Source organism: Stegodyphus dumicola, chromosome X2, assembly GCF_044657685.1.
Source record: "Stegodyphus dumicola isolate Sdum_Otavi_A_Nest chromosome X2, ASM4465768v1".
Lineage (NCBI taxonomy): Eukaryota > Metazoa > Arthropoda > Arachnida > Araneae > Eresidae > Stegodyphus > Stegodyphus dumicola.
In genome coordinates this window covers 15343412-15368063 of record NC_140781.1, presented here as the reverse complement: position 1 = coordinate 15368063, position 24652 = coordinate 15343412, and the positions used below count along the sequence as shown (strand labels likewise).

The 24652-nt window shown below is 33.0% G+C and overlaps 1 protein-coding gene across 4 annotated transcripts in view; it reads left to right on the top strand.

Moving 5' to 3' along the window:
• LOC118186067 (plexin-A2-like) overlaps positions 1 to 24652 on the top strand; it is a 1141010-nt gene that overhangs the window by 436121 nt on the left and 680237 nt on the right. The gene's annotated exons all lie outside the window — the stretch shown is intronic.

Here is a 24652-nt window from a genome sequence, read left to right as displayed (position 1 = left end):
AAACCTAAACTGAAAACTAAATTTTGTTGGCTCTTGGTTGGAAGAATTGTTTTACCAAATTCTTGGAAAGAGTTTTATTTAGATTTTTCTTAGAATAATAGCAGATGATATTCATATTAGATGGAAGGACAAGAACCATTATTCGCTCAATAACATTTATACTCGTATTCTGAGTTTATTAGAAACAGTTATTCTCGAAATTAAGCTACGACTGAATTTCAGAAGACATATAAGTGCATTGAAATCAGATTTAGAAAGGATACTTTAAGAAAGAAATATTGGTATAAAATTAATTTTAATTGAGTTTCAGTTCATCTTAAAAGCATAGCACCAGAATGACTGAAAATAATCGAAATGGGGAAGAGTAACAGAGCATTCGTGTTTAAGAATTTAGTATTAATTTAAATTATGTAAAGTTCGTTGAACCAATAAGTTATAAACTGCAGAGCTCTTATTGGTATACATTTTCCAAAATTTGAAAAATAAAATAATGAAAAACATTTTTAAAGGATTTTTAGTAATTTCTACACGTACCTTTTGTCCATGTTTCGATTATTGGTTTGAGCCCTTACATTCATGTTTTTTCTCAGTATTAAGGATATGTAATATTATTACTACCCATTAAGTTGACTGGAAGTCACATTTCTGAGCTGTTATTAGGTATGAATATATCTCATTAAAGTTTAAACAGAGTGGTATATTCTATCAGAATTTTATCTCATTTTGTATATATATATTACTAAGATTATGTACGTTATGTTCCAGAAAGCGTAAGGAAAGGGTATTCGTAACTGATATAAAAACTCTAAAAATTAAGACTTTCTTTGCTGATTTAAAAAACATTCACTGACACTCTATTTCTTTTCCTTCTTCTTTTATCCAGCACTTCTTTCCTATCTCATAAGCAATCTAAAACACATCTAAATTGAATTTATTGAATCTATCTTGTTCGTGCGAGATTCTTAGTCAGAAAATACTTTGGAAACCGTTAAGTGTTTTCATAATCATTTTAAGCCATACTATTTTATTCCAATACTTACTATGGAACCTTTATTTATTAGTGATTCCTATTTCTTCAGTATCCGTAATTTCAGTTATGCACTGTCCTAAAATTCATTTTCCACATTAAAGGAATAAGTTTAAAGCATAATTTACAAAATACAAGCCAAGCAAATACTACCATGTCATGCTTAAAATACGTCCGTCCAGTATTGTCTTTTTCAAGAGCGTGCAGTTCATTATAGCATTTAATCGCTTTTACAGTGCTTTAGTGGAAAACATTACTATCGTACTATCCTCCCTTGAAACTATCCAGTTGAGCCAAATTATTTCTTTTTTCATTGATTCGTCATCTATTAATAATTACGATAAAACCTTAATTTATCTAATTTCTCTACATACTAGAAAAAGAAAGAGTAAGTGCTTTGTATATGTGAAATAAAGGCTTATAATACACTTTATAACACTTTATTCAGCGTTGACAATATCTTATTATGAGTACTTTATCAGTTAAACTTTACTTTATATGATCATTTTTCTCGAATATTGCCTTATCCTATATATACATTTTGGTATAATCCGCAGTTTCACCTAATCATGGCAGGTGATGAAACTACCGGTAAACACAGAGGCATTGCTATAAAGCTTTTCATTCATAAATTTAAAGCAAAGAGTTAAGCTTTAACTAAAAGAGTTTTAATAATGAGCGTAAAATAAATGCAATGGTGGAATTATTTCTGCCCGAACAAAAGTAAGTTAGGATGCGCTTGAAAAAGCCAAAAATTAGCTTCAAGAACTACATATTTTTATTTTTTACTTTTTGCATTAAAAGAAGTTACATTATTGTGGAATGGATCGGCTTTTGCGAATGAATTGTAGCTCTTTGTTTCCCGAGCATAAAAGTTCCTGTTTTCGTGCAGTCCCTACGTAGTGCATGTGACAGAAAATCCATCCACTTTTGCATCTACAGCATCATACATCGAGTTACTATGCTTGTAGATGGGAAAACTATCAATAGCATATGATCGTAACAAATTAACCGGAAGATAACATTGACAACGTTGAGCTTCTTCGAATAAATACTTCGTACCATCACATGCTAGCGCTGTTTCCCAGTTACAGTTTTAAAACTGGGAATAAATAACTTTACGGGCCTTGCGTTTGAATAACAGTTTCCTTTTTAACTTATCTTTGGAACAGTAATTAACTTTTCTTCTAAAATAAAATTTGAAATATAAAGGAACAATTCTCGCTGTGTTTCATCCTGTTTTTCATTATAGCACAGCATACAAGAGGTACATGCTTCTGTAAGGAATAAACTTGAAATTTTTCAGCCAGACCCTTAACTGACACTATAAACGCTTGATTGATGCCAGTTCTAACACTGAAACTTTTTTGTTGTCTTTCCCATCAAAATCTGACGAACAGTATTAAATTTGGGTTAAAAAAATTGTGCATCGAGTGCATCTGACACTCACAGCGCTGTTCCCCATACGCGTTTTTTCCTTCTTTTCCTTCTTTCTTTATTTTTAGCGGTATTTGCTGCTATAGGACCGCTACGATACGCTGCCCTGCACTTATCATCCGCGCTAAACATGAAATCTTGGATTCATCGTTCACGCGTCCTCGATAATAGTGGTTTTAATCAAACTGTTAGATGGCAAAATGTAAGATTTTATTTTGGGATATTAGGAAGTACTTGTCGATATGGAGAAAATTTAGAAATATATACAAAAAGAAGAAGGCACCTATATGCTAATGCAAAATTTAATTTAAATTTTAGGTCTTAAATGAAAGAGAAATATGCCAATATGAGATTGAAATTTAGTTTCAAAATCAAACTCACTCTGGGTCTACATTTTGAACGAAAGCGGTCGTCGTTCCTCTCATTTCACAAAAGTACTTTTGCTTTTGAAAAAGAGAGACCTATGTCACCTTGCCTTTGAAATCGATAGAGTTGTATTTAAAAGCTACGCGAAACTAAGTTAGCTTTCTTTGTCTGATATGAAATATTAGATTTTATTTTTTTTCGTAAAATAATGCATGCCATTCGGGAGCAGTTTAAGATTTGCGTCGGAACCGCGAGCCGCATATAATATTTTGTATGCCCAATATTAAAGAATATGTAGTGAATAATAATCGTAAATGTTTCAAAACATATACAATTAGCAAATATTTACATCAAATTAACCTTGGTAAATAGTTTTCCATTTTTCCGTGAAAATGTTAATGCCCTTAAAATACGTATTATGCGAGCCAATTTCCCTTAGAAAGGCCTCCGTGTAAGCATCCCTCCCCTTAGGCAGATAGCCCTTTGGCTTTGCTATAATCAACTAAATCAAACCAGCCCTTAATCCTCTGACTGCTCAATTTGTGGACCGAAATCGCTTCCAAAAATTTTTTTTTCCCATATTTTAAATCTATATATATTGGAGAATTGAAAAATTGCACTTTTCCTTCTAGACAATGTTTTTTTATATAGATTTTTATCATGCGAAACTAAGTTGCCAGAAAAACAAATTTCAGATGTTATCACCAAAACAAATCTCTTTTTAAATAAATGTCAGTCGAATTACAGTCAATTTCTATTTATTGCAAAATATAAAGTAAAATTTAAGAAAATATAAAGCGCTGAGGGAAAAATACCTTAGAAATGCAGTTTAGTATGATAGAGTTCAAAACAGGGTTCAAGGTAAAGTCCAACTTCACAGTCTTTGCACTAGATTCAATAAATCTAATTAATAATCAATCTAATTATTAATATAATCAATAAATCTAATTAATAATTCAATAATTTAATTGAATAATCAAGATAATTGCGGAACGTTTTCTAGCAGCCATTTCTGTAAGAAAAAGCGGCAAAAGTGAAGTTTGAGCGGTAATACCATGTGCCTTCAAAATACCGCAATTTAGTGGACAGCTAACGATATCTGTTGGCCAAAACGTAAACTAAACGCCTAATACTGCATATAATTTATTTCAATGGTTAAACGGGGAAAAAACGAGATGTGCTCCTCAATAAAGGAAGGAAAACATATGCCCGCGGAAATCGCGGGATGAGCAAATTTTGCTACATTTGAGTTGCCCGTGGAAATCGCGGGATGATCAGCCAGAGGGTTAAAATACAGCGTTAGTTTAAGAGAAAAATGTGAGTACTAGTCCAAATAATAGTAAAAATTCATGAAAATCTATTTTCATGAGTACGGCTATCACAAACTGTATGTCAAATGTATATTATTTATCCTCTAAAAGAAAAAAGCACAAATATGCATTTGTTTTAATTTTTCTACAGGATACCAGTTCGTCATCATTGACGTTTTCGGTTACTAGAGTCAGTTTTGCAATAAACGTTGTGTTAGGCATTTATTTTATTTATTATTCTAATACAAAAAATATAACAATTGCCGCAAAATGCTGTTAACCAGTACCGATTATGTTACGTTATGAATGACTTATTTCGTTGCACTGATGACCAATGCACTTTTATGGCAAAGATAAAAAGAACATCTTAAGACCTCGTCCATTAGCAATAAATTCTGGTCTTTCTTTGTAGCATAAAAAGCCACTTTTCTGAGGTGCTGAAATTTATCAAGAAATAAAGTAGTTACTGTTGATCATAATACAATAATTCCTGGATGCACTTCTTTTATAGATAGCTGACAAATGTTAGTCACTCCTATGATGAAGTAGGTGGCTAATCGCAAGAGTTAAAAATAATGAGAATTTAAATGCAGAACTTATCCTGTTTCCTACGTAAGTGTAAGTATTAAAGTATTAGATAACCTATATCAAATTATATATTGCAAGCTGCATAACAGAATTTATTATTTCACAGTCAAAAAACACATTGATATAACAAGGAAACAGGAATAAATTTTGAATTATAACACGAAATGTAATTTAGGGATTTAAATCTTTCACTTGGCTTCTAAAATGTTTCCTTTAAAAAATAACAAAATGGAATTACTTTACATAGCAGAAGGATGTAAATATATAGTTTACGTCGGTAACGAAGTTTACTTTAAATCTGACTCCGATACCAAAAATTAAAGGCATTTTCTCAAGGTGGTGTATTTTTCAGTCATCGAATGTTATTGATATTACTGAGTAGGATTTTTCCAAAAGTCTAAGTTTCAAATTCTAGTTCGATTCCTAGAATTTAATAGATAATGCTATCGACCAGAGACAAGTCTTGACATGTTTATGCAGCCATCTCTCGCAATATTGTTTCAGTTGTTTGACTGATGCAGATGCATTTTGCGACCATGAAAGATGCGAATAACGTCGTAATCATGCCATAAATAGGTGGGCTGAAGAGACATTGGGATTACGTTGACAAACTTCATTGTAATTTGAAGAAAATTGACGAAATAAAAAAATACACCTAAATTCCTGGAACTTTGGGAACCTCCTTCGTTAACTGATCATTATTTGTTGTTCAGAAAGGCCAAACAAGGTGCAGTAAAAGAAAAATTTAACTAGCATTGTTCTTTAGAATAAACTTAATTATAATTAGATAAGGATTGTAGTCTTAACTGGTAGTGCCTCTTATCTAAAATTTAATTTTACCAAAATCTTTATCTTCGTTCCAAAACCTGTGGAATTTACATAAGCTTTACATTTCAGTTTTGCTTTCTTTTCATTTTGTGATAAACTTCTATTCTATGTGAATTGGCAAAGTTCCATTTAAATTACATTTTTTGGCAATTTTGGGGCTGACTATTTTAATGAGAAATTCAGCTGCTGATACCCTGTATCTTGCCTCTCACCTCGAACAATTGCTAGAGAGTTATGTAGTAAAAGAATTTAAACCCCGTAAAGTAATTAAGAACTAGACATCGTCAAGTAAGGGTAGACTATGCATTCAATTAAGTATAATTAGATTTTTCAGAAAATAAAACTAATTTTGCATGCGCAGTGTGGGTTGCATTTTGTTTAGAAGAAATTTCCTAAAAGAAGGAAGAGTAAGAAACTTACCCGAAATGTTTAAAGCAAAGAAGTGGAGGGGGGGGGAATGAGAAATATTTAAAAAATATAAATAAATAAAAACTGTTTAACGGTTATTTAGGAAGGGGAATGTTGCGAAATAATTCCCCCTCGTTTTCTCTTCAGGAGATGGAGGAAGAGAGGGAGTGGTAAGTGTCGCAGCAGAGTAAAAACCCATTAATATTAACGGCTGGCTTTAATGAAAGTAGTTGAAGAAGAGTCACTAGTAAATAAATATACAAACAAGGAAAAAAATTACGTAGGAAATCACGTATGTATGATGGCAAAGAGCCGTAAATTGTGTAATCAATGCTGAGAGGCGAAATGAGCCTGGAAAAAGAAGACCATAAAACAGCTTCCCCCCTTCCATGCGACCCCCCAAATTTCGCTCTGTCATTTACCCTGAAACCGACGCGTTTCAAAAGCGCGGTTGCCTGTTATCTCATTCCTTTCTAATCGTCAAGGTACAGTATGTCTCCGAAGAAAATCACGAAAGCAATAATAAAAAGTAATAATTATTGAAAAAGATCTTCCCCATAGTAAGTGTCCCATTTGCTCAGAAGGCGCGAAATTTTCATTAGTGCTCTAATTAAACTGACTGAAAGGCTATTCATAAAATGCACCATCCTGCGCGCTGCAGATCTGCGCCAAGACTTGTTGGCGCTGATTGTCTGCACACACGTTAGATTAGAGTGTCGAACTATGGGTGAGAAGCTATTAAAATTATCAAATTTTTAGGAAGTTTGCAAATGATTACCAGCAAATGTAACATATTCGATTTATTAACAGTCACGTATGCATCAATCTGTTAGACTATTTATTAAACCCTGTCAAAATTTGATTCAAACTGAATGCTTTCTACCACTAAATACAAAAATGGACAAAATATCCGTACGTAAATCATGTAGTTTACTTAAGCCATTAAATACCTCCGCGTATATTAAATTTAAATACCCATCTATACTATCCAAATATGCTGCAACTTATGCTTAGTTATTTACAACTATACAATATAAATTACAATCCGATATGTTCGCTTTGGGTAATACTTTTTATAATAAATTATTTATTTATTATACTTGTATTTATATACAGGAGAGAGATTAAAATACAGATAAATAAAATATAAGAGGGCTGTAGCTCATTAAACTCCAGACAGCTAAAGATAATAGCTTCAGTGTGTTCTGCGGGTTTGTATATTCAAAAGAAGGATAAATAAATATTCAATGCTGTTATTCTAATTCATTATCACCTCTAATCTCAATTTATCTAGCGTAAAACTATAATTCAGCTGTTTTGAACTTTTTCAATATGCCTGTGCCATTATACCAAGACTTCAAATTCAAGACTATTTTAGAGACGCTTTTATATAAGTTGTGATGAAAGTTTGAAATCTCTCGAAAACAGGTAAATGGAAAAAGTTCTCAGGTATTTTTTAATTACAGTTATATTCTTTAAATAGGCGATAACCAATTTTCCATTCATTTATGCAGAGTGTATATATATATATATACATATACATGCGTGTACATATTTTAATCATACAAATATTTTAAATATTGCAGAAGCGTACGATTTTGAAAATATTATTTTATTTTTTCTACTTTGAAAATTTTCGAAACATAGTTTTGGCAACTTTGGGGGAAAAAGAGGCAATTATTAAATTTTCTTTTTATTTAAGAAGGAAATCTTTACTTGGGTATTTGGTGAGTTGATATCTTACAGTTAAATGGGAAAAAAAGTACTGTTCTAAACTTATATCTCCAACTTTTTTCGGTCATATAGTAGTGTGTATTATAATAATAATAGGGATTAACTCACCATTAAATACTCTATTCTGATATATAACAATATAAGCTCAAATTTGGACAGCGTGGATGTATCTTCTACTAAATTGTTGTAACGGTGTCACCGAAGCAAAAGAAGATAAGTACGTCAAGCTATCGATCCTGTTACTATGCGTCGGATAAGCAGCATTGGCTGGGGTCTGGATATTTAGTTCTGTGCACATTGGCTTCCATTTTCATTGTTAATCTAAATAGCATTAATAATATATGAACACCATGATGTAAGCTTCTAGGCCTAATGTTGTATGACGCTACCATACTCATATTATTCACCAGCCCTGGTTTTTCCCCAACTGCTGCCTAATCCAATCAGTTTCATTGGATTTCTTTCGAAGCGTAAATGCAAGCAAGCTTTGAGAATGAAATCCCTTTGAAAAAATAATCAGTCATCTGAGTAAAACTAATTTTCAGATTTAAATTTTCGCATCAGATTTACAATGCATTTTGCACGATAGAGTTGATGCGCTTATTAATCTGTAGTTATAAAGTTATCTATTGAGGAACTTAAGGAAATCCATATTGTTGCAATTTGATTTCATCCAAGTTAAACAACTGCAACAAAACCTTGACCTAATTTAATCAAAAACAACAAATCAGAATATACAGCAAACAGCAAACTTAAGGTATATCGATTTTTCTGGAACATATTGCAGGCTGTTTTTAAAGTCGGAATAAAGTCTACAACTTTAGACTGAAGCATGTTAGAAACAGGGACTCCGAGGTCAGTAGCAGTCGTAAATACTCATTTTAAGAATGTCGGAGAAAGCTATAAAATTTAAGCACCGAAATTACTGAATTCAGTAAAAACACAGCAAAGACCACACCTTCAGTAACCTTGTACTATACTAGGAGATGTCAGTGGCTAAATTCAGTAACTTCTATCGATGTAAAGCTACTTTTTATACACTAACATGAAATATCCAAATGTGTATGATAACTTAATACTTAATAACAATAACTACTTAAACATGAAATATCCAAATGTGTATGATAATTCTTCTTAAGTACTTCCATTTAAAACAAAAAATTTTAAGAAAAAGCATTGTCTACCAAAGCGTTTTAGCAAAAAATTGGAGTGTTCGATTTATTACGTGAGTTACTTAATAACAGTCTGGGCAAATTATTTTATTACAAGGAAAATTTTAATAATTTTAATTTTATAACACGCAAGAGTTGAAATTATTTTAGGAAACGATTTGAAGTCTTTGTTTCAACATCTAATACGAGATGTATGTAAACAGATTTTAGAAATACAGGTATCGGAACCAAATATAAACCAAATACAAGGTTTTGTCTGATAATTCCCAATTCATGAGCTGCACATATTTCTTTAACTGCAATTACTGCAGTACTTTCAATACTTCCTTTTTTCAACTATGAAACATTTTAGTATTATAGTATTGAGGAATCTGTAAAAAATTACATAATCTGGAAGGAAAAGGTTACGAAATCGTAACCTTTCCCTTATAGATTATGACTCGCATGCAAAGAAGAGGAAACGGAAGATGTGCAAATAATACATGCATGCTGTTTATGTAGTTATCAAACACATATGCTTCGATTTAGTTATGAACTTTGGCTTCCTTAATATACTGACATATGGAGAAAAAATTGAAAAATATAAATTAATTCACCAAAAATAATACAGTAAAACAGTGCTCCGCAACCGGTGTGCCGCGGCACACTGGTGTGCCATGAGTAGGATATAGGTGCGCTGCAATCAAATACATGTATTTGACATTTTGCAATTTTTTATCATGTATTTAATACACAATGACAATTTTTTTCCTTAATAATGTCTATTTTAAATGTTTTTATATATTTCACTGTTGTTTCACTAATTATATTACAACCGAAAACAAACAATTAATTCTGGATCTGGCCCAACAACATTTAAGTATGCTTCAGCTGAAATTTGATCAATATTTTTATTCCATTAATACGGAACAATACGATTGGATTCGAAATCCTTTTGCAAACAATGTAATAAATTCTACGGAAGCGCTGCCTCTAAATATTCGAGAGGAATTTACAGATTTGAAAAGTGACACGAATTTCTCCGAAGTTCCATTAGATGTTTTCTGGATTTACGTTAAAAAAGAATATCCTCATATTTCCAAAAAAAGCAATTTTAACATTACTTCCATTTTCTACGACATATTTATGTGAGCAAAGTTTTTCAACTCTATTATTAATTAAAAATGATAAGCGGTCATGCTTAAAAGATCTTGACCAAGAACTTAGTGTTGCGTTGTCAGATATTGAGCTGAATATAAAACTTTTGTGTTCATTGAAGCCAGCGCAGGTATCACATTGATAATTATTATGATTGCATATAAATAAATATGTTATGGTTTTATAATTGTATATTTTTCAAATTAAAAACAAAAATTTATTGTACATTTTGTGTATAAATCAATACATATATACATTAGCTTTTGGTGTGCCACGAAACTCCAGAAAGATTTTTTGTGCGTCGCAGGTGAGAAAAGGTTGCGGAGCACTGCAGTAAAATATGTAATTACGTATTTAATCATTAATATTCGTAGTATGTTAATTGCAAATAAAATTAGATATCCTTACAACAGAATTCACAAATAGTACAAATTTAGTAACTTTCGCCCTTCTCCGGCTTCTAATTGCTGATTAAGCAGTATTCTATTGTGCGTAACTTTCTTTGTGCAGGAAAGCATAACATCTATATTCATGGTTCACAGTAGAAAACTAGTTTCAAATGTGATATTTAACTTAATTAACAGGAAACCAAGGAGAAAAAGTTGGTAAAGGAACGCAGCCATTATTCTGGCAATATTAATATCTGTTCATCTAACCATTAATTTAGCAGAGCAAGTAGTTAGTTTGATTTTAGACATAAAAGACTTTTTTTTAAATATGTACAAATACAAAAAAGAGATATTACTTAATTGCTTCAGTCAGTTTCTAACAGAAAGTTGAAGAACAATTTCTAATTAAAATTGAAGGACCGATCGACATATAAGTTAGTTTTTCTTCCTGAAAAAGCCTTTCCTTATGTTAACTTAAGACTTCAAACATCGAAATTTCCACAGTTACATTAGGTCTTCGAAATAAAATACTAACTTTACACAATTTTATGTTAATTAACCCAACTATCTTATTTATTTTGTCTATACTATCAATTTCTACTTTTGTCAACGCCCACCAGGATAAAACTTAGTTAATGTATATAAATAGAGAGTTACTGAGTTTCAGAGAGAGCCTTTGACAGCTCACATTGACCAGATACTCTGCTACACTTTACCGCTCCTCAATTAGTTTGTCGGCTTTAGCTTTTTTAGCCCAATTTGTTTCGTGAATATTTAAGCCCGATTCAAATCTTGTTGAGGTGCTTTCGCATTGTAGGGGTTGTTTTAAGTTTCTAACAATTATTTTAATTTTTAAACATGCTTTACTGTCTATTTTCGTTTCGCACCTACTATTCCGTGCCAAAATAAGTTTTTAGTATCGTATTGCATGTAAACGAGGTAGTAAAAGTATTTAAAGAAAGGCTTCGCTAACTTCAGCAGAAGAGCTTTTAGGAGTCGTTAGTGGCGCGTGTTTTCCGTCAGGCTACTTCGTTGTTTAAAGCTAAATCTTACTACGTTCCACAGTATTGTACGTGCCTGCTAATATTCGCCAATTAATTTAATGAAGGGTTAACTAGTATGTTGGATATACAGCTTCGGCTAAGTTCAGTTTAGTTTAGCATTAGAATAGTTTCTTATTTTCTTATATGCTTTTCTGTAAGCCCGAGAAAGGGGCCATCTGTGATCTTAGAATGACATAATAAAGGGTGAGCTTAACCCTTCTTTGGGCTTTTAATTTACTCTCTTGGACTCAGGGATTGGTCGCTATAGTTCAACTAGACTTCTACGAAGTTAAGCATAGACAAAGAAGAAGAAGGCAGAAGTTAAGGCAGAGCAACAATTCAGAAGAAGAAAAGAAGAAGGCTTCAGAAGTTAAGGCAGAGCAATAATTCGGAAGAAGAAAAGAAGAAGAAGAAGGCTTCAGAAGTAAAGGCAGAGCAATAATTCAGAAGAAGAAGAAAAGAAGAAGAAGGCTTTAGAAGTTAAGGCAGAGCAATAATTCGCTTGTCTCCCTTTCTGATTCTAAGAGTAGTAATTTAAGAGTATTTAAAGTAGCGCAGAAGTGTACAACTTAAATCCTCAAAATGAGAACTAATATGGTATTCATTACGAAAGGGTCTCCTCTTCTGTGACTTCAAATTATGTATTTAATCTTCGATAAAACTGATAATGAAATATTTTATCACTTCCTGATAAACTTAAGACTGTTCGTTGTGTTGGTATATTGTAAAACCATGGCCGATTAGTGGCACTTATAATGTACCTGTTTTTCCTTCATCCTGCTGACAGACATCATCTACATTAGCATTCTGTCATTGGCTATAGTAAAGAAGTTATTGCTTCAGCCAGTATTGTGGCCAATGAAACTTAGTAACTTTCCCTGGAGACATCCCTAACCATTTATGTAAACAGAGAGGCTGTTCTATTAGCAGATGTTATTATACTGCTGCCAGTGACAGCAGTCATTAAACTTGTTCGCTTAAATCATTCCGGTCGATTTCATTTAACGAATGTGCGACTCGTGACCAGGCGACGTTGAACTCTGAATTATGCCCGCCTTGGATCCAAGTGCCAACTCAGAGCTTAAACTGTAATCACTGGAAATAGCATTTTAATCCAAGAATACTTAAAAGTCTGTAAAGAATTTCAAGGAATTTTTGGTTGTCCATTTATTTGAAACATTAATAATGGTAAAATTTTCGCGGTGTGTAACCTCATCAGACAAGAATAAGAAGTTAATTCATGAAAAGATTTTTCAAACAAGTTTCGGAAATGGGAAAGAAATGATGACAAGTTTTAAGTAATTTATTAGAGAATTAAATTAATGTTTTCTGTGAAAAAAAACCTAAGTTGCGAATTTTTGTTATGCATGCCTTTTTATCTGTAGAATTTTAGGCATTCTAAAACATTCAAGATAAAATAAATCTTTGGCTTACATAATTTAGAGTAATGTTTTTGTAGTCCCGAATGCTAAGCCTTGTAATATCTTGTTATTTAACAAATGACTATATTAATTATTAAAGCGGCAACGCCATATTTGCATGATGTAACTGTTGCTCAGCAACAGAAAAAAAATTTTTTAAATTATTATTCTGAAGTTTTATTTGAAACATTAAGTTGTATGAAACTAGTAGTTGTATGAAATTTTTGCCACTAAAGAATTTTATTCAAATTATCTATCTCCGTAAAATAAAAATAAAATTTATGATTTACTAAGAAGATTATCTGTTATTTTATCAATACTGCAAAATACATTACAGCCTTCACAGATTTTGCCTGTTTTTCATGATACGACTTATTCTTTTCAGACTTTTTATAACTGTCCAGTTTAAAAATATGTGATGCAGCTAAAAGGAAAACTAATAGTTACAATAATATGAAAATAGTTGGCTGTAATAGGATAAGTTTTCCTTGTGTTTCCAGAAGCAAATGAAACTGGAGCAACCTCTGTTTTGATTTCGTCAATGATAAATCAAGTAATTTTATATTTTTTAAAGTAAAAAAAGTAGACAAGTATTTTTTATGCATTTAAAACGTAAAATAATCTCAAGTTCCTATAACTGTAGGACGTTTAATACTATGAGCATCGTTTCTGTGTTGAAAATTCACATTTAAGCTTTATTGTTGATCGAATGCCATGAGAAAGTTACTATTTAAAATTTGCTACATCTGATTATCAGGATTCTTCAAGTTTTGAAAGCTGAAATGAACAAGATTCGATTAAGTATAAATGTAAAATGTTTAATTATACTTGCTTTAGAAACACCTGAATATATTTTCCACATCAAAATCTTTATCTGCGCTGAAATGAAAATTTAAAACTGCGACATTTAATTTAAAGGCATCCTTCTTCTAAAATTTTGCAGTTCGAAAGTTGATTGCAACTGAACTTTTGGTAGCAGTCCTAAATATGACGAATCTTTATACATTTACAAATATTTAAAAATTATACTGTCATATTTAGGGCTAAACCAACGTCTGGAAAATGTAATATCTGAATTCTCGTCTCTCGCTTGATTTCCGTGGCGAAAGATTGGCTACAATGGCTTTTATGATTTTTGTTTCATGTAAAAGAGAACACTAGTCATAGAAATTATGTCCACGAAACCATTTATGTATCTATATATATGTATATATATATGTATATTAATATTATATATAAGACAAAAACTGTATAAAGCAAAATTTTAACTTTAATTTGCGATAGTCTCCTAAACTTCCATTTCAATTTGGCTATTTCTCCTTTCTGTCCTGAAACTTGTAACTGCTTTTAATAAACCTCTCTAAGCTGCGTCATTTCTAAATTAATCCATGTCATAGGATTCTTACATAACGTTACTCTTGTAGGCACTTATATAAACGCTTTAGCCTATCAAGATACAACAAACCAAAACTAACTCATTTGGGAATTGTAACTTCTTTCCTTTTGTCCGAGCTTTCATTCCGAATGCGCCATATTTTGCTGATAGAGCAAAATTATGAAATTAAATGTAATAGGTATGCAAAAGTATATCATATCTGTGAAAGACATTTATGTATTGAAAAACCAAGCATTTCATTGCCATTTCGTTTTTCCCCCGTAATTTATATTTGCCAACTCATTCTGTTAGAAATAATTTGAAATAGAATGATGTAATGATTTTTATACTAACGTTAAAAAAAAGTTTCATTCGAATCGTAAAATGCTCGGTAATTTGGAAACTAGCAACAAGTAATATTTCAATGTTTAACCTGTAAAGAGATTCCTCTGGAAAGATTGGAAATAAGTTTGGGCAAAACAACATATTACGAAGAAACTCCAATCCAGGTCCTAAAATTATTATAAAACAAACTCTCACCTTTCAGCAGTATAACATGGCGACTAACATGTAAAGGAACGCAAGTCATTCAGTATTAAATCATTTACTTAATTTTACAGAAACAAGTAGGTTATCTCATCCTTTTTTTTAATCCAGTGTTAATTGCAACTCGCTAAGATTCTATACGTATCGTTAACGCAAAGTGTATTGCAGACATGTCTGTCCTTTTTGTTTTTCTAATAGTTTTGACCAGTTTAGCGGTCCCGCAATACCTTCGTACAGTTACCACAAATGTATACGGTACCGATTACCAATTACAGTGCGACTTCGTGAGAGATTAGAAAAGTTAATTGCATTGATAGAGAACCACTGTATAACGAATATGGTAAATATTAATAAAGGTAGATTAAACTTTCCACTGAACTTATACTTTTCAATTTAAAATTTTTTTAAATCAAAATGGTCAATGACTAGGACCATCACAGCTGGGCAGTTCTCTGTTGGGCAGACACCCAATGATAATAGCTGTCCATTATTTTGATCTGGTATGCTCCATTTCTTGAATCTGGTAAGATCTGGTATAATGCTTAATCGAGTTTCTGTGGATGAATGGCATAAGTTTGAGGCTATCGCAATTTTTGGAACTCCATATATGCCAGAAATGGAATGCCTTCCGATTGACCATCATATGGTTTGTATGTAACTATTACATTTTGAAAGAAAAACTCAAAACTTAAAATTAAGTAAAAAAGTAACCTCAGTTTAGATTAGAATTTGATTAAAACTATGCAGATGTCGAGGGCAATTAAGCACAGATCCACTTTCTTAAGTAACTCCCTCGAAATCAACAACTTTAATCAAAAGCTTTTGGAGACTAAGACTGCTCTCTTGCCTAATTTTAAATTTCACGGTGTTATATATCTCTTCTAATTAGAAATGTAGAAGTTAAATTATGTTCTTAAGCTTTCTGTTCAATTGTGTTTTTTCCCTCAGTAATATTCATATTTCATTGCATTCTAAAATACCACCACTAAAAAAGACGGAATTATATTCTTTGGGGTCATATTGCTTTCTAATATATCAAGTGTTCTTAGATTAGATGAACACAAATAGACGATTTATAATTCTTTTCCACAATTAGATTATACGTAGTATTAGTGTCTATGAAAGATTTTTCATCAAGAATGGTTTTGCAGTGTATGAAATGCATTCATGCCCGAGGTTCTTGCCAATGACAAGCGCATATATTGCCTCCTAGCCAGGATGAATTTTGTGGCCTTGCTCTGATATCAGACACCTGAAATCAGTCACAACAACAACAATATTATATTGTATATGAGTTGCCAGAGTGAAAAGTTTTTTTCTCTCAGGAGTGACGGTTTGACAGATACTAAAGAAAAATAAATTTACGTAGACCAATCAGGTTTAGAAATGTTACCATACCACTGTGTATGTGAATACATAAATATATTTACAAATATTGGATCCATGGATTTCTGACCAACTTGTTTTTTATCTAGATGTTTTTCTTCCTTTATTGTAATATTGTAAGTCTAATTTACCTTTATTATTTAATTAACCTTTATTGTAAGTCTAATTAAGTACATTTTTAAAGAAAACGCAAAATGACAATGTGACTCTACGTAAATAGCATAATAGTATGGGAAATAAAGTAATAAAATTTCAAAAAATGTATCTGGAAAAAATTCTTTAGTTTTTAAGAACAAAGCTAGAAATGAAAGTGCTAGAGCTTGTAAATAGAACACGAGTTATAGAAAAAAATCATTTTTAAAAATGCAAACAACATAAAAAATATTAAAAAAGTAAAATAGTACATGCAACTTCAGATTCAGTTGTATGCGATAAAAATAATAGTCCGCTAGTCTCCAATTCCAAAAAAGCAGAAGACAAAAATCAAGTTCTTTATCTCAATGCTTAATCGACTCAAGATTAATCTGAATTCAGTTGCCAATGATATAGAAATGAGTACACAGTACACACAGTTTCACAGATATGAGTACAATACTGCAATATCTCACAGTAGTTATCTTTTAAACAACTATTCAAACGTTCAACAGAACTAAATTCAAAACATAGAAAGCTAATCCGCGAATTCGCTACAGTCAACAACAGCAGTTTTCTAAACAAAACTCATAAAACAACTGAATTGAGAGGTTTTCCTCCTTTTCATAAGCTTTTTAAATCACTCACGAGATTGTTCTATTAATTTGTCGAAATCAAAAAGAGATATTTATTTATTAAATGTTAAATGCACGTGCTCTTTTATTTTTAATTTTCCGGCTTAGCTCTTAATATTCGTCACGCGCTGCACTGCATGGGGAATAAAACAATTCAATTTATAATTCTACCAACATTAGCTATTTAAATACCAAATCCGTAACAATATTATTCTTATATTCAATTTCGAAACCAATAGGCGTAACTATTGCAAGACCAAAAGTAGCCTCAGTTTAGATTAGAACTCAATTTATATTATTAAGGTTCAATTTAGATTCAATTAAGCCTCAATTTAGATTATTAAGGTTTTATAACCACTAATTATACGAAGAATTATCCATTGAAGCTTTCTCAGATTTCTTTTGTAACCTTCTTTGCAAGACCGCGTCCCCAAGCACGAGAGCCGTACGAAACGAAAGAAATACACTGCTTGTACATCAGTTTCTTTTACTTCATAGCTTACTCCAAAAGTATTTTTGGCAAATCTGTGAAAAACAATTAATAATTGTTTCACATTTAGTAGAAAAGAATTCGATGTGCTTTTTCTATGTTAAATTTTGGTCAAGTACCAATAGGTGTAACTATTGCAAGACCAAAAGTAGCCTCAGTTTAGATTAGAACTCAATTTATATTATTAAGATTCAATTTAGATTCAATTAAGCCTCAATTTAGATTATTAAGGTTTTATAACCACTAATAATACGAAGATTTATCCATTGAAGCTTTCTCAGATTTCTTTTGTAACCTTCTTTGCAAGAACGCGTCCCCAAGCACGAGAGCCGTACGAAACGAAAGAAATACACTGCTTATACATCAGTTTCTTTTACTTCATAGCTTACTCCAAAAGTATTTTTGGCAAATCTGTGAAAAATAATTAATAATTGTTTCACATTTAGTAGAAAAGAATTCAATGTGCTTTTTCTATGTTAAATTTTGGTCAAGTACCAAGATACTTAACACTTTCTAGAAATTCCAACGGAGAATCATCGAGTATCAAAGGAGAAATATTTTGTTCATTAAAATTTCTGGAAACAATCATATCTTTACTTTTTAAAGGATTGAAAGTGATTTTATGAGAGATCGCCTAATAGCAAACAAATTCCAGCACTGCTTGAGCTCTCGAAAGAATATTTGTCAAAATCTTTCGTTGGAAAATTAAAAATAAATCATCTTCAAAAGCAATTTTCAAACAATCGTCTAGATGAATTAAAGGATAATTTATTATTATGCTTCAAAGAATAGGTCCGGATGCAGAACCTTGCCTTTTTATCAGCGAATAAATCTCACTTTCGGACCCAAGCTAAAGCTCAGCGGTTCTCCGTTTATGAAGCTTTTGAACCAGCTTATAGTTATTATATGGTATACCTGCATCTTTTAAAATTTTTAAGATACATGGCCACCAAGCATTATAAAAAAGCGTCTTTGAAATCCAGAAAAATAAGAACTGTTGTAAATTTCATTTGCTTTCCGTACTGCAATTTTGCACAACAAAAAAGTAGAAAAATCTGGTTCTTGAGAAGCTCGAAAGTAATTTGTTAATGACTGATGTGATAGTCATTAAAGGCTTTGCCTTACTTAGGCGAATAAATATATAAATGAACAAACAGCTCTGTAGGATACGGCGGCATCCATTAAAATGTTTGTACATTCTTAAGTCTTTGCTTAAATAACATGAGAGTCAGGATATTGTTAAGATATCATACCTACCATCATTACGGTATAGTAGCTAAAGGAGCCTGCTACGGTACCGAGGGGCCCTGGTTCGAATCCCGGAGAAGACATGGATGTTTGTAAATGTATAGTTTCGATGCGGCATGGCGGCACTCTAAATATGCGGCGAGCCGAAAGTCCTCTCTCGTGGATTGGTAGAAGGAGAGAGCGGATAGGAGATCCCCGGATCCCTCACGGGATGCTCTCCCTCTATGGGGGGGGGGGTGGAAAAAGAAGTCCAGCCTCTCTTTGGAGTAGGCTGTGGCAACCATTGTTCCATGTAATATGGACAAGAAAACAACAACCTGTATTTTTTAGCGCTAAGTTATATCAGTTCACAGTTTCGTTTTTGGCAGCAAAGTATCACACCATTGGGCTGGATCGTACCTAAGGATTTCACTGTTGAAAATTTGTAGCTACTTCCTTAGTGCTTCCGTCATCAAGACAGGAACTTTTCTGTGCGTTCCGTAGTCCCTTTTGATCAGAAAACTACTTCTACTTTCTGAAATTTTTTAGGTGAGCTTTCCCTTGTTATTAAAGGATATAAGCAGTATGCAAGTATGATATTCGTTTCTGGCATTTTTATGTTTCTGTTTTCGGCTACAATCTATTCATAACTGCCAGTATTTAACCTTAGCTTAACTTTATGGCATTTCTTATGTTTATGGCTCATGGCAACTTACTTTTGTCTGCTTTTATATTTTCATCGTATGAATGTTGTACTTGCACCATAATTTATTACTTAGTTTCATCATCTTATTCGCTTAATTCGGAGTTATAGCCATATTTTTCCCTTGTGAAACAATATATCTAAGTTCTTATAAAAATTCAGTTCCCGTATTCCAGTATGCGCTAAGTTATATCAGTTTTTTAAAAGTTAGTATTTGTTTCCCAACCTCTTGAAGAATTTATACTTCCAGCCAGACTAAAATTTCTTAGAAAAGTTTTTTTTTTTTTTAAATTACAGTCACCACTACTAACTTTTCTTTCTTAAAAAGGGGGTAAAAGAGAAAAAAGCAAGAGAGAAGGCTGAAATCGAATTGTTTAGCTGCCCAGAGTGTAAAAGATATAAGAGTTTCTACTGTTTACTTCATTTGGAAATGTTTTCTGAAGTATATGATCTACTCTAATCTAAAATAAGCTTAAAATAAGAATAAAAATATCCTCCAAACAGCGCAAAACATTCTAACCCGATCTGAAACTTACTTTTTCATAGCTTTTGGGAAGAGCTTAGTTTGGCCAATGAAACAGTATCCGAAATCATATTATGGGAAGTCGCCGTGAAAACTTCGGGCTTTTAGATGTGCACTCTTCGAAGATATAGGGGGAAAAAAGAAAGAATTAAACAAAATTAAAGAAAAAAGTGTTGCCTGTTATACCTACTACATTCCAGTTCAAAGAAAATATACCAGTACAGTCCTTTTCTTTTAAATGAAGTTAGACAGCATTAAGGTTGCTGGAAAAGCCAAGGAAAGAAAGACGGCTCATCAGTACTACGTCTTTTAATCCATTTAAGGAAGTTAAGAGAAGCTTGTTCAAGGCTTAATCTAGCTGGAAATTGCAATCGAATATCTAAGGATATCTTTCAAATGATTTGGTATTTTTTTCTTCTCTGTTAGCCTGTGTTTAATAAAAATAAACTATTCTTGTTTCCTATGTTCAGCCTATTCAATGTAATTTTATCTTTTTAGGTCTCAAAAATACATTAGGCAAACAAATTATGTTTTTTGATTTTTTCTCATTAAAATTAACGAAAGTTATATCATGTTTCAGAGGTCTATTAAGTTGTCAGAAGCAAGAAATGAGAATTCTCGACTGTACTCACACCAAGGTCCCAACCTCTTTCAATTGCTAGCTGGACGTGATAGCTACTTAAATCAGAAAAATGCATGTGATGTATGTGAAAAGGCAGGAGCCCAATCCATTACCTGGTAATGATTAAAAATACAGGCTCATAGGTAAAAAACATTAAGTATTATGCATATACAGAAGAGGAAACGTTAAATACATGCTGGAAACATTTGACTGTACATTATTTGAAAAGTGTCTGTAATAGGGACTTATGTAAATTTTAGGAGTAGACTTATGGGGAACTACGTGCTGACTTAGTTAGTGTATCATGCCTTGCGAGTTTTGGTTAATGAGGAGAGCACAAATCTTAGCCCATTCCCTTGACCTTGTTGACAACTTTGCAGATTGTATTTACTGCTAGTTTGTGCTTTATAAGGAAGCGGTGATAAGCTTCTCTATTGTTGATGGGAAGAGGGAGGACACATGCCTGTTTACCTCTGTTAGACATCAGGCGTCCCCGTCCTCCGTTACCAACCAACCACCTGGTAGTGACGGATTAATCGTAATCAGATTTTAGTTCGGTAGAGTCCAATTAGATTTTCAAAGATTTATTTTCAAAGCAAGAAACTTAAATAACCATCGGAATTCGAACGACAAATCTTCTTGTTTCTACCTGGATTTGATAACTACTTGCTCCACTAGAAATCGCACAGGAGAATTCCATTAATTCCTCACAATTTTTACGATTAAATTTTAACAACCCAAGGTGTCTTAATCGCATGAACAAAGTTTTCGGTGCAGTTACTTTATAAGGTATTTCTCCCACTTTCCTGGCGTGCCTTCGTGGTGTAGTGGCCAGCACACAGAGCCGGTATTTCAGAGGTCCGTGGCTCGATTCCCGGCGAAGGCGGTTGCATATTTTTCATCTCTCTGGCTTCCAATTAACCTAATGTCTCTACAAGTGGCGCCCGAACTAAAAGGGTGTTGGATAAAGATTCTCCCCACCCGGATTTGGCGATTGGGTCCCCTGAAAACCCCAGTCGCCCTTTAAAAGGGGGAGTATATAAGGTATTTCTCCAGCCTTCCTAACGTGCCTTCGTGGCGTAGTGGTTCTGCATACTGGGCCGGTATTCCAGAGGTCCGCGGTTCGATCCCCGGCGAAGGCGGTTGCTAATTTTTCATCTTGCCTGCTTCCAAAAAAAATCTTAATGTCTCTACAACTTAACAAGTTTTGCAAAATTATCTTTGGTAAACTGATATATTGGTGAAAACATCTCAACATCCGATAAAGGAATTGTTTCCAAGAAATTTCCGACAGGGTTATATAATAAAACTGTTGACCGGTCTGCCTATAAGTATTTTCTCCCTCCTTTCTGCATGCTTTCGTGGTGTAACGGTAGCACACTCGGCGTATATTCAAGAGGTCCAGATTGGAGTCCCGACTAGGGCATTGCCAATTTTTCATATCTCCTGCTCGAAAATAAAAAATAACCTAATGGCTCTATATGCCGACCAAACAAATTTCATTTATCTTCAAATTTATAAAAACCAGCTTCCAAGCACTGGTTTCAATGTTGTTTGCAAAGAGAACGTTTGTTTTTGTTATGATTTTACTTCATTAGGAGCTTATATTTAAAATATATTTTTATAATTGATAAAAGACGTTTGTAACGCTTTTCGGTCTTCATCACAAATCACAAATTAATTGTGGTATGTTAAGATGCATTTCATTGGAAATCGAATTCGAAAGAGATAATCATACAATCACTTGTGGTTTGTTGCAAATACTGGCTTCACTGTATACACAGAGAGAACTGCTAGTTAAAAATTATATTCTGTGCTAAAATTTCTAGTTATAATGAGAATCTGTTTAAATTATTCTCCTACTGACGTACCTTGTTGAAAATAGAATAATTATTAATTATCATCATATCTTATTATTAATAATTACTGACATTTCATACTGCAGAAAACTAATTAAAAAGTTAAGCCTTAATAAATAAACTCTTCTAATAAGGCTAAATAAAGTCATATTTTAAACAAATCTACAATAGTTTAAGCGCCTCTGAAGAGCAATTAAAACAATCATGGGTATCCAAGAGGCCGAACATAATGCCGTTATGGGGAGTTTGACTTAAGACTGGTATCAAACCTAATTTTTAGTTCTAGAAAATAAAACAGCTCATAAGGAAGCCAAAGTAATGCACAATTTTCATAAACTGCAACAGTAAATTCATAGTAACTTAAGGGGTGTAGTGGCTAGAAGTTAATGTCCGCGAAATTAGTAGTTTCATAATTACTTCGTACTATGAAGATTATTAACACCTACAAAATTAAATACAAGGTCTTTATGGTGAAATCCAAGGTAAAATATTCGCTATTTGTAAGGACCTTTTCAAATCTGCCTAATGCATCATTGTTCGTCCTCACCCTCTCAAATTTCATGCATCAGAAAGTTTTAATAATATTTTTAAAGAAAATTAATAATTATTGAAAAATTTATTGAGAGCGATCGTTAAAAAATAACGAAATTTTCTTTCGGATTATAACTGAAAATCTTTTAAAAAATATAGAAAAGGGGAAATAAATATACATAAAGATCGTGCATATACCCAATGTTATTTTTCTATTTTATATGTCATATCTTACACATCAACATAATATATATATTATTATTTGTAGAGATATCTTCTATGCTATTGGTACTGAGTGTTGATATACAGTAACTAGAAAAAGTATCGTAAATGGCCTCTTTTTAATGAGTGTACTTTGCGCGCTAAGCTATGTATATGCATGAACGTGATCTCGTGCTGTTAGTTTTGGGATTCGAAATTAGAAGCAATGTCAAAGGTGTTCTACAGAAAGAATTATATTCGGATTTCTTAATGCTGATATCAGTGCTTTTTAAGGATGCCGAAAAATCCAAAGACACTACAATTCTCATTATTATTTCTGTAATTTACCATATATGTAATTATACTGGAGACTTACATACACGCGCCTTTGCATTACTTCGATTATATACGTTGGTTATCATTAACTGAGAAAAATCACAAAATTGACGATTACTCAAAAAGCCTACGTATAGAATTTGATGGACCTGACCCATAGAATACAAAATATAGTAAGGTATAAAAAAACATGAAATTACCAGACAATTAGTCACAGAAGTGTCACAGAAATTAGCATATGTATAAAATGAACAATTCAGTTGTATCTGTGTTTGGTATAGGAAATTTACCTTCAATGTGGAGTATGATCTTCCCTAGAAGCAATGCAATACATGCAGCGGTGTGTAATGCTGTCAATTACGCAGTCTATCAGTTCCGTAGGAAGTGAGAACCATTGCTTTTGAAAAGCATTGCAAGCGTGACAAGGGTCTGAAGAGGAGGACTGAGAACAGCTATATGTCTTCCAAAAACATCCCAAGCATGTTTGATAGGATTTAGGTCCGGTGATCGAGCTGGCCACTCCATGCGCTGAATTTTTGCTGCTGAAGATAATGATCCCCTATACTAGCCATGTGCTGTCTAGCGTTGTCGTCCTTTAGCAGTAAATTAACACCCATTGTCCCGGCATAAGGGCGCACATAAGCTTCAAGGATGCCATCTCTATAGGCGTGAGCATTTATGGTTTCAAGTGGAAAGACATGAAGGTCTGTGTCTCCACCCAAACAGAAACCACCTCAAACACAGGCACTGCATCCTCAGTATGCATCTCTTTCACGGATGTTTAATGAATGATAACGGGTTTCAGGATCTTTCCAAATCAAACAACGCCTACTATCGCTTTGGAGGCTAAACCTGGACTCATCTGTAAAGAGAACAGCCCTCCATTGATCATTTGTCCAGAGGACATGTTGACGTGCCCACGTCAAACGTTCAATTCTATGAAGTAACGTGAGCGACACGCAAATGGCTGATCTCCTTGCATACAGACCTCCTTCGTGAAGTCTTCTTCGCATGGTCGACCAACCTTCTAGTGGCTACAGCAAGGAAGGATCTGAGATGATTCGGAGTTGAGGTTCCCTTCCTTCGTGCGCATAATAACAAATATCGGTCCTCAGCGCTCGTCGTAGCGGTTGACCGTCCTTGGCTGGACCTCCTGGATGCCAAATCTGTGGTTTGAAGTTATTTGCCAAAGTCCATGAACCACAAAGAGACTCACACTTAGCCAT